An 8,770-nucleotide genomic window follows, 5' to 3' on the forward strand; every position below is an offset into this window, starting at 1 on the left:
ATTGGTGGTGTCAGGAATAACTTAACAAAGAAAATCGCCCCTGAATTGGACCTTGAAATATTTTGGATAAGGGTGAATGTGTAAGGTCCGTGGGATGAACAAAGGGGATGGAGGCAGGAAAGTATGCATCTGGTTCAGGGAAAAATAGATCATCCAGATGGCCTGAGGAAGAGCAGCAGGAGTAGATGTGGAAGGTACTTGTGCTGTTGCCAGCTTCCTGTAGACATCCCCACCCTGATGGCCTGCAGACATTTAAGACACCTGTCAAATGAAACACATTATCTACCCTTCAAACCTATTCTCTCAGCAGCTCCTAATTTGATGTGTGGCATCACCATCTTCCTTAACATCTATACCAGAAACCTGAGTCATCTTAAATGCTTCCTCTTTTCTCAGCTGTATGCATCCCACCTGCAGGTCACATCTGAAAGCTGGACTTTCTTTTCTATCCCCCTACTCTTGCAGCCTCCTTGCTCTGTCTCACTCCTCAACTACTGCATGAGTCTTCCACTGGTCTCTCCATTTCTAGATTCTTCTTCCTTCCAGTCATCCTTCACTTAACCACTAACTTTCTGAATCCCCTGAAAATGGAAGTGAAATTGTATGTGCAATTTTTTTTTTTTTTTTGGAGAGAGCCTGTAGCTTTAGCTAAAGTCTCAAAGAGAGCTGCTGCTGCTGCTGCTAAGTGGCTTCAGTCGTGTCCGACTCTGTGCGACCCCATAGACGGCAGCCCGCCAGGCTCCCCCGTCCCTGGGATTCTCCAGGCAAGAACACTGGAGTGGGTTGCCATTTCCTTCTCCAATGCATGAAAGTGAAAAGTGAAAGGGAAGTCGCTCAGTCATGTCCGACTCTTAGCGACCCCATGGACTGCAGCCCACCAGGCTCCTCCGTCCATGGGATTTTCCAGGCAAGAGTACTGGAGTGGGGTGCCATTGCCTTCTCCACTTAAAGAGAGCATGGGTCCACAAAAAGCTAAGAGCCACTGCCTTGTAACTTTATTTCAAGTGAAACAGTGAATATTCAGTTAATATGGTACAGTTGACAGACTACTGAACAAGAAATCAGGACATTTAGTGTCCAGTTTTAGTGTTGCCATTTAATTAGCTGCATGATTCTGGGACAATGAGTTACCTGCTCCACCCCTATTTCCTTATCTGTAAAATACAGAAAGATCCCTTTGACATCAAGCTTCTAGTTTATCTCCTCTCATACTCTTCTCCTTTCTGTTTCACTAGACAACATTTACTCCTGAGTCTCACTTACTGAGCCAAGTTCTGGGTGCAGAAAGATACATTAAGCACTGCTTCTTTCACTCCAGAAGTGCATAGACCAGCAGGACAGAGAGAAAAGTAAATAGGAAATTGCCATAGAATGTCGTAAAATGCAGAGCTCTGGGAGTGCAAAGGAGGCTCTCTGGGGAAGGGAACATCTAATTCTGTTCAGGAAAGTTGAGGAGGAATCAACGAGAAGACGTGGGGCATCCCTGAAGTCTCTAGTGGTAAAGAATCTGCCTGCCAATGCAGGAGATGTAGGAGATGTGGGTTTGATCCCTGGGTTGGAAGATTCCCTTGGAGAAGGAATCGGCAACCCACTCCAGGCTGTAAGCGTCGGACACAGCTGAGCACACGTGCATAAAAAGACCAAAGCTGAGTCCTGAAGGACATACAGGATCTCTAGGCAGAGAGGAGGGGGATGGGATTTCAGGCAAAGAAAACAGCATGTCAAGGGAGTACTTTGTTTTAGTCGTTAAGTCTTTTGTGATATCATGTAAAGGCAGAGGCAGAAACAAGGCCCCAAGCTGGTAGAACAACCAGTTGGTGGGTCTAGTTAGAAAATGTGTGTGTTGCAAGTTTGAGATTTGAATACACAAGGAGCAACAGGAGATAAGGCTGGAGGGGGAGACTCAAGGTCCTTACACAGAGTGCCAAGAAGATTTGACTTCATCTTGTGGGCAGTGGGGAGTCACTGAATTGTTTTAGGCAACGGAGGGGTAGACTGATTTCTCTTTCAGAAAAATCACACTGGCAACAGAGAGAAAGATAGAGTGGAAGGGAGTGATCCAAGTTTGGAAGTGAGAAAGGTCTGAATAAGCCAAAGGACTTGGGATGGGGGAGGGAAGATAGTATGTTTCATTTAAACCTAATACATTTAGTGGACCCAAAGAATAGGCAAGTTAAAATGTCCTAGAAATATCAGCGTGATGTTCAGAAGAGAGATCTGGATTTAGGAGCATTAATAAAAGACCCTGATGCTGGGAAGGATTAAAGGCAAAAGGAGAAGGGATGAGAGGATGAGATGGTTAAATAGCAGAGGATGAGATGGTTAAATAGCATCATCAGCTCAATGGACATGCATTTGAGCAAACTCCAGGAGATAGAGAAGGACAGGGAAGACTGGTGTGCTGTGTCCATTGGGTCACAAAGAGTTGGACACGACTTAGCGACTGAACAACATCAATAAGTAAGTACTGACTGAAGCTAAGGGAGAGAATGACATTACTTCGGGAGAGCTTTTAAGGTAAGGAGTCAAGGGGCCAAAGGCTGCATTCTTCGAAATATAGATATGTGAAATCAGGAAGAGGAGAGTTATTGAGAGGAAGGCTGGTTATAAGGAGCTGAAGAGTGAAGGATGGTAGTAAGGAACCTATTCTTTTTTAAACGTTTTAACCGGAGGATATTTGCTTTACAGTATTGTGTTGGTTTCTACCTTACAACAAGAATCAGCCACAAGTATACATACAGCTCCTCCCTCTTGAACGCCCCTCCCTCCTCGAACTCCATGCCACACCTCTAGGTTGTGACAGAGCACCAAGTTCAGCTCCCTGTGTTATAAAGCAACTTCCCATTAACTATCTATTTTACATATGATAATGCGTGTGTTTCAGTGCTACTCTTTCAATTTATTCCATCCTCTCCTTCCCCCACTGTATCTACAATTCTGTTCTGTATCTGCATCTCTATTCCTGCCTGCAACCAGGTTCATCAGTACGATTTTTCTAGATTCCATATGCATGCATTATTAGTTTTTCTCTTTTTGATTTACTTCACTCTGTATAGCAAGCTCTAGGTTTATCCACCTCACTAAAACTGACTCAGATTTGTTCCTTTTTATGACTAATATTCCATTGTATATATGTACTACATCTTTACCCACTCATCTGTTGATGAATATCTACGTTGCTTCCATGTCCTAGCTATTATAAATAATGCTGCAATGAACACCGGGGCACATACGTCTTTTTTGATTATGGTTTTCTCAGGGTATAGGGCCAGTAGTGGGATTGCTGGGTTATATGGTAATTTTATATGAAATAGAAAACTCTATTTACTTTTTTTATAGGATTTAAAAAAAATTTTTATTTTTACTTTATTTTACTTTACAATACTGTATTGTCTATTTACTTTTATAAGAAATAGAGGAAAACAATAGAATGGGAAGGACTAGAGATCTCTTCATGCAACGATTGGCACAATAAAGGACAGAAATGGTATGGACCTAACAGAAGCAAAGGATATTAAGAAGAGGTGGCAAGAATACACAGAAGAACTATACAAAAAAGATCTTCATGACCCAGATGACAACGATGATGTGATCACTCAGCTAGAGCCAGACATGCTGGAATGTGAAGTCAAGTGGGCCTTAGGGTTAATCACTAGGGACAAAGTTAGTGAAGGTGATGGAATTCCAGTTGAGCTATTTCAAATCCTAAAAGATGATGCTCTGAAAGTGCTGCACTCAATATGCCAGCAAATTTGGAAAACTCAGCAGTGGCCACAGGAGTGGAAAAGGTTAGTTTTCATTCCAATCCTAAAGAAGGGCAATGCTGAAGAATGTTCAAACTACTGCACAATTGCATTCATCTCACACGCTAGTAAAGTAATGCTCGAAATTCTCCAAGCCAGGCTTCAACAGTACATGAACTGTGAACAGGCTGGATTTAGAAAAGGCAGAGGAGCCAGAGATTCAATTGCCAACATCCATTGGATTATCGAAAAAGCAAGAGAGTTCCAGAAAAATATCTCCTTCTGCTTTATTGACTATGCCAAAGCCTTTGACTGTGTGGATCATGACAAACTGTGGAAAATTTTTCAAGAGATGGGAATACCAGACCACCTATCTGCCTCCTGAGAAATCTGTATGCAGGTCAAGAAGCAACAGTTAGAACTGGACATTAAACCAGTGACTGATTCCAAATAGGGAAAGGAATCCATCAAGGCTGTATACTGTCACCCTGCTTATTTAACTTATGTGCAGAGTACATCATGAGAAATACTGGGCTGGATGAAGCGCAAGCTGGAATCAAGATTGCCGGCAGAAATATCAATAATCTCAGATACGCAGATGACATTACCCTTATGGCAGTAAGCAAAGAGGAACTGAAGAGCCTCTTGATGGAAGTGAAACAGGAGAGTGAAAAAGCTGACTTAAAACTCAACATTCAAAAAACTAAGATCATGACATCTGGTCCCATCACTTCATGGCAAATAGATGGGGAAACAATGGAACCAGTGATAGACTTTATTTTCTTGAGCTCCAAAATCATTGCAGATGGTGACTGCAGCCATAAAATTAAAAGACGCTTGCTCCTTGGAAGAAAAGCTATGACCAACCCAGACAGCATATCATAAAGCAGAGATATTACTTTGCCAACAGAGGTCTGTCTAGTCAAAGCTATGGTTTTTCCAGCAGTCATGTATGGATGTGAGAGTTGGACTATAAAGAAAGCTGAGCACCAAAGAATTGATGCTTTTGAACTGTGGTGTTGGAGAAGACTCTTGAGTCCCTTGGACAGCAATAAGATCCAACCAGTCCATCCTAAAGGAAATCAGTCCTGAACATTCATTGGAAGAATTGATGCTGAAGCTGAAACTCCAATACTTTGGCCACCTGATGTGAAGAACTGACTCCTTGGAAAAGATACTGATGCTGGGAAAGATTGAAGGCAGGAGGAGGAGGGGACGACAGAGGATGAGATGGTTGGATGGCATCACCGACTTGATGGACATGAGTTTGAGCAAGCTCCAGGAGTTGGTGATGGACAGGGAAGCCTGGTGTGCTACAGTCCATGGGGTTGCAAAGAGTCAGACATGACTGAGTAACTGAACTGATGGTAGTTTTATTCCTAGTTTTTAAAGAAATTTCCCACTGTTTTCCATAGTGGCTATATCAGTTTACATTCCCACCAACAGGCAAGAGAGGAACCTACTGTTTAGAGAACACTGGATGATAAGAAAATAAAAGAAAGGGCTGAAGCAAGAAGAGGCTGCAGAGTGGTGGGAGATGTTTTATTTTGCTACTAGAGTTGGAAGTTATAATAGATATAGGAGAGCCTGGGGATAAGAGTTGGAAGTGGGAATGGATAGGATCTAATGAAATATGGAGGGATTAGTCCTGGGCAAGGGAGGTGGGGGCATTTATTGTGCCAAGAAAGGAGGAAGAGTATCACAAAGAGTTTGATTTAGTGGTTCTCACATTAGTATCACTAAGGCAACTTACCTGGGACTTCCCTTATGGTCCAGTGGTTAAGAATCTGCCTGACAATGCAGAGGACATGGGTTTAAGCCCTGGTCTGGGAATATCCCACATGCCATGGGGCAACTAAACTATGCTTCACAACTACTGAAACCCAAGCACCCTAGAGCCCCGTGCTCCACAACAAGAGAAGCCACTGCAAAGAAAACCTCTGCTCCACAACTAGAGAACGCCCTCGTGCAGCAACAAATATCCAGTGTAACACATACACAAAAGTGCAGATAGCTCGGCTACAACCTGGAAGTTTCTGGTTTAATTAGTCTGGCATGGGTCCTGGGTATTGGTATGTTTTCAGAGCTTCCCTGGTGATTAAAATCTGCACTCACGGTTGAGAACCACTGGTTTAATTATAGGCAACTTTTAAAATTGGTGATAATAGGATAGGATCTGAGGAAGCTTGCACTTGATAAAGATTGGACGAATAGGGAATAGTAAAGTCTGGGGATAGGTGAGGAATTAGAGGGGCTTCCCAGGTGGCGCTAGTGGTAAAGAACCCTCTGGGCAATGCAGGAGACAAAGAGACGTGGGCCAATCCCTGGCTTGGGAAGATCCCCTGGAGGAGGGCATGGCAACCCACTCCAGTATTCTTGCCTGGAGAATCCCATGGACGGAGGAGCCCGGCGGGCTATGGTCCATAGGGTTGCACGGACTCGGACACGACTGAAGTGAGTTAGCACACACACGTGCATATGAAATAGAGAAAGAGAAGGAAAGTTAGAAGGGAAGGAAACTAGTACTAACTTAGTGACTTTTATGTGACATTCATGTGAATATGAATGAGGTTTGGTCCTTGTTCTCAAAGAGATCAGGAGCTTATCTGAAAGAGACTCCTCACAGTAAACCTATTACATCTCACAGTTCTTAATCAAGTAAGGGCTTTTTATTAGTTTGTTTCCTTTTTCATTGAAAATGAAAAAAGTCCAGTTATTTCACAATACAAACTGGGTCTGGAAATACTATTGTAAGCACTGAGACTAGCCTTTCTAGGAAAGTGGGTGCTGGGGAGAAAGCACGAGTTAACCTGGGAGACTGACCTGTCCCCAGTTTTATCAACAGGGTTATAAAAAGATGGTGGTTCTGATCCTGCATGGGGTCCATTACTGGGGTTCCCTGTACCTGGGAGGTGGCTGATATTGTTAATCACTGACATTGGAAACCTTTGATGGCCATCCTATAGGCTGTAAATTCCCTATCTGGTCAAGATACTAAGGATTCCTCTTTCTAAGCAGTGAAGCTGGGGAAGGGCCCTACTTTTCACCAGAATTGAAGACCTAACCTTTGTTACTCTGGTGCGGGCCCTTACTTCCAGGAACAGCTTCATCTGCATGGAAAGCACACACTTCTTCAGAGCTGACCCTCCCTGGAGAGTGTCCACTGCCATGTCTTGAGCCCTTTGCATCTCCGCTGGAGACTCAAACCTCCAGGGCTCCAGACGGGCCTGCGGTCGGCCTGTCCCAACCCTGCTGCCTCAGGCCCATGAGCTGGTAAGGAGTTGAAAGGATTATTACTGAGAACCCTGGCTTTTGTCTGGATGCCCTCTTCCTTAATCAAGATTCACCAAAGCAGCAGGAATCCCCGAGGCACATAACAGAATGGGGAAGGTGGTTGGGCATGGACTTGGGCACTATGGCTTTGCGAGGTGGTTCCTTCTGTTACTTTATTAGTTCCATTTTATATGCAGAAGTTGAGGCTTGAAGAAATTGAAAGCTTGCCTACGTGCTCCAAGTTAGGAGCTGTGCGTTTGAACTCCAGTCTGCTGTTCACTCTGCTGTCCTTCAGGCTCCTGACCTCCCTCTGTCACTGAGGTTGACTTCTTTAGGAAATCCTGTCACCTCAACATTCTCCTCCCTGCTAAAGAATTAGACTAGTTCTCTTGGGCCCCAAGGTGTATGGGCCTTTTCTTTGGGTCTCCATTTCTTCATTCTGTGAATTAAGCATATGTGAAGTCCAGATGGGCTTCCATCCTAGGGGTTAGGTTGGAGGGCAACTCAGAGAATAGGTGCATGGGACACACACACACCAATCAGATTTAATATTGGACCTCTCCTCTGTAATCCAGTGGTTTCGTTACAGAGCTAAAAGTGAAAGCCCCCAATCTCATCCTCAGAGAGAGAAGAGGGATGAACTTATTCCAGTTTGATGCCGGATTTCTTTCTGTTAATCCTGAAGCTTCATTTGTTGATTTCCTGACTTAAATTTCAAGCTTTAGGTGGGGAGAAACTACAGAGTTATCTGTAATTCTGGCAACAGAAGTCATGTTTCCCATTCTTTGGGCCCTTCTGAGGTCTGTGAAACAGGCTACCATCATGTTGAACACAGTTCACAGTAAACCTGCTGGATAGTCAGCCAGGGCTGTGGCAGCTAGGGCAAGCCTAACACTGTGTCAAATTACACACTTGCTGCCCAGCACGGGGGTGTGTGTGGGGGTGCTCTGGGCAGAGCTGGTAGTACCCTAAGCCTACCTCCCTTTATCCTTCCCCAGCTCTCCTGCCAGCTGTCCCCCATACAGCTGGTCAAGGGCACCGCCAAGGCCCCCAGTGCAGCCCAGGGCCTGGCCCATGATAGGCACCCAGTACATGAGCACTCAGATGCATGCAGGGACTTGGGTACCTGAAATGATGAGTCTGCACATTTCATGTAGTCTTGGTGCTGAGTCACTTGCTGACCTGTGATGTGGGAAAGAGGATGAAGAAAGGCAAATGTTTGGGTGAAGAAGGGAAGTGTGTCCTAAGGCTCTCTTAAGACCTAAAGACTGACATATTGGAATGGTCACAGTGCAGGGGACAAAGATGACTTTGTTCTCATCTTTGGTCAGGTTAGAATGGATGACCAAAGGGAATGAGATTAAGTCTCAAAAAAAATTTTCATCAGAGAGGAGAAAAATCCCCAAACAAGTCAGGAACAGAGTCTGGGAGTCTCCTACCCTGAGACTTTTAATCACAGGTTGGGTGAGAAGGTATCAGGATTGGAAGCCAGAGGATGTTGAGAATGTGGAGAGACCTTGCCCTGCTGGAGAAGTGTGCAAAGGTGCTTTTGAAGTATTACTATTCTAAGTAAGTGGAGAATTGCACACAATACTAATGATATTGTAATAATATTTTTGCTTTCACTCACTCCAAGGGCTACATAGACTTCTCACAAACCCAGACTTTCATAATGGGGGTCAATCTCTTTGGGTTCAAAGCTTTTATGACCCAACTTCATGAACCTAACTGGTTTCTTGGTGTACGCTAAGGCA

This window comes from Ovis canadensis, chromosome 1, assembly GCF_042477335.2.
Source record: "Ovis canadensis isolate MfBH-ARS-UI-01 breed Bighorn chromosome 1, ARS-UI_OviCan_v2, whole genome shotgun sequence".
Lineage (NCBI taxonomy): Eukaryota > Metazoa > Chordata > Mammalia > Artiodactyla > Bovidae > Ovis > Ovis canadensis.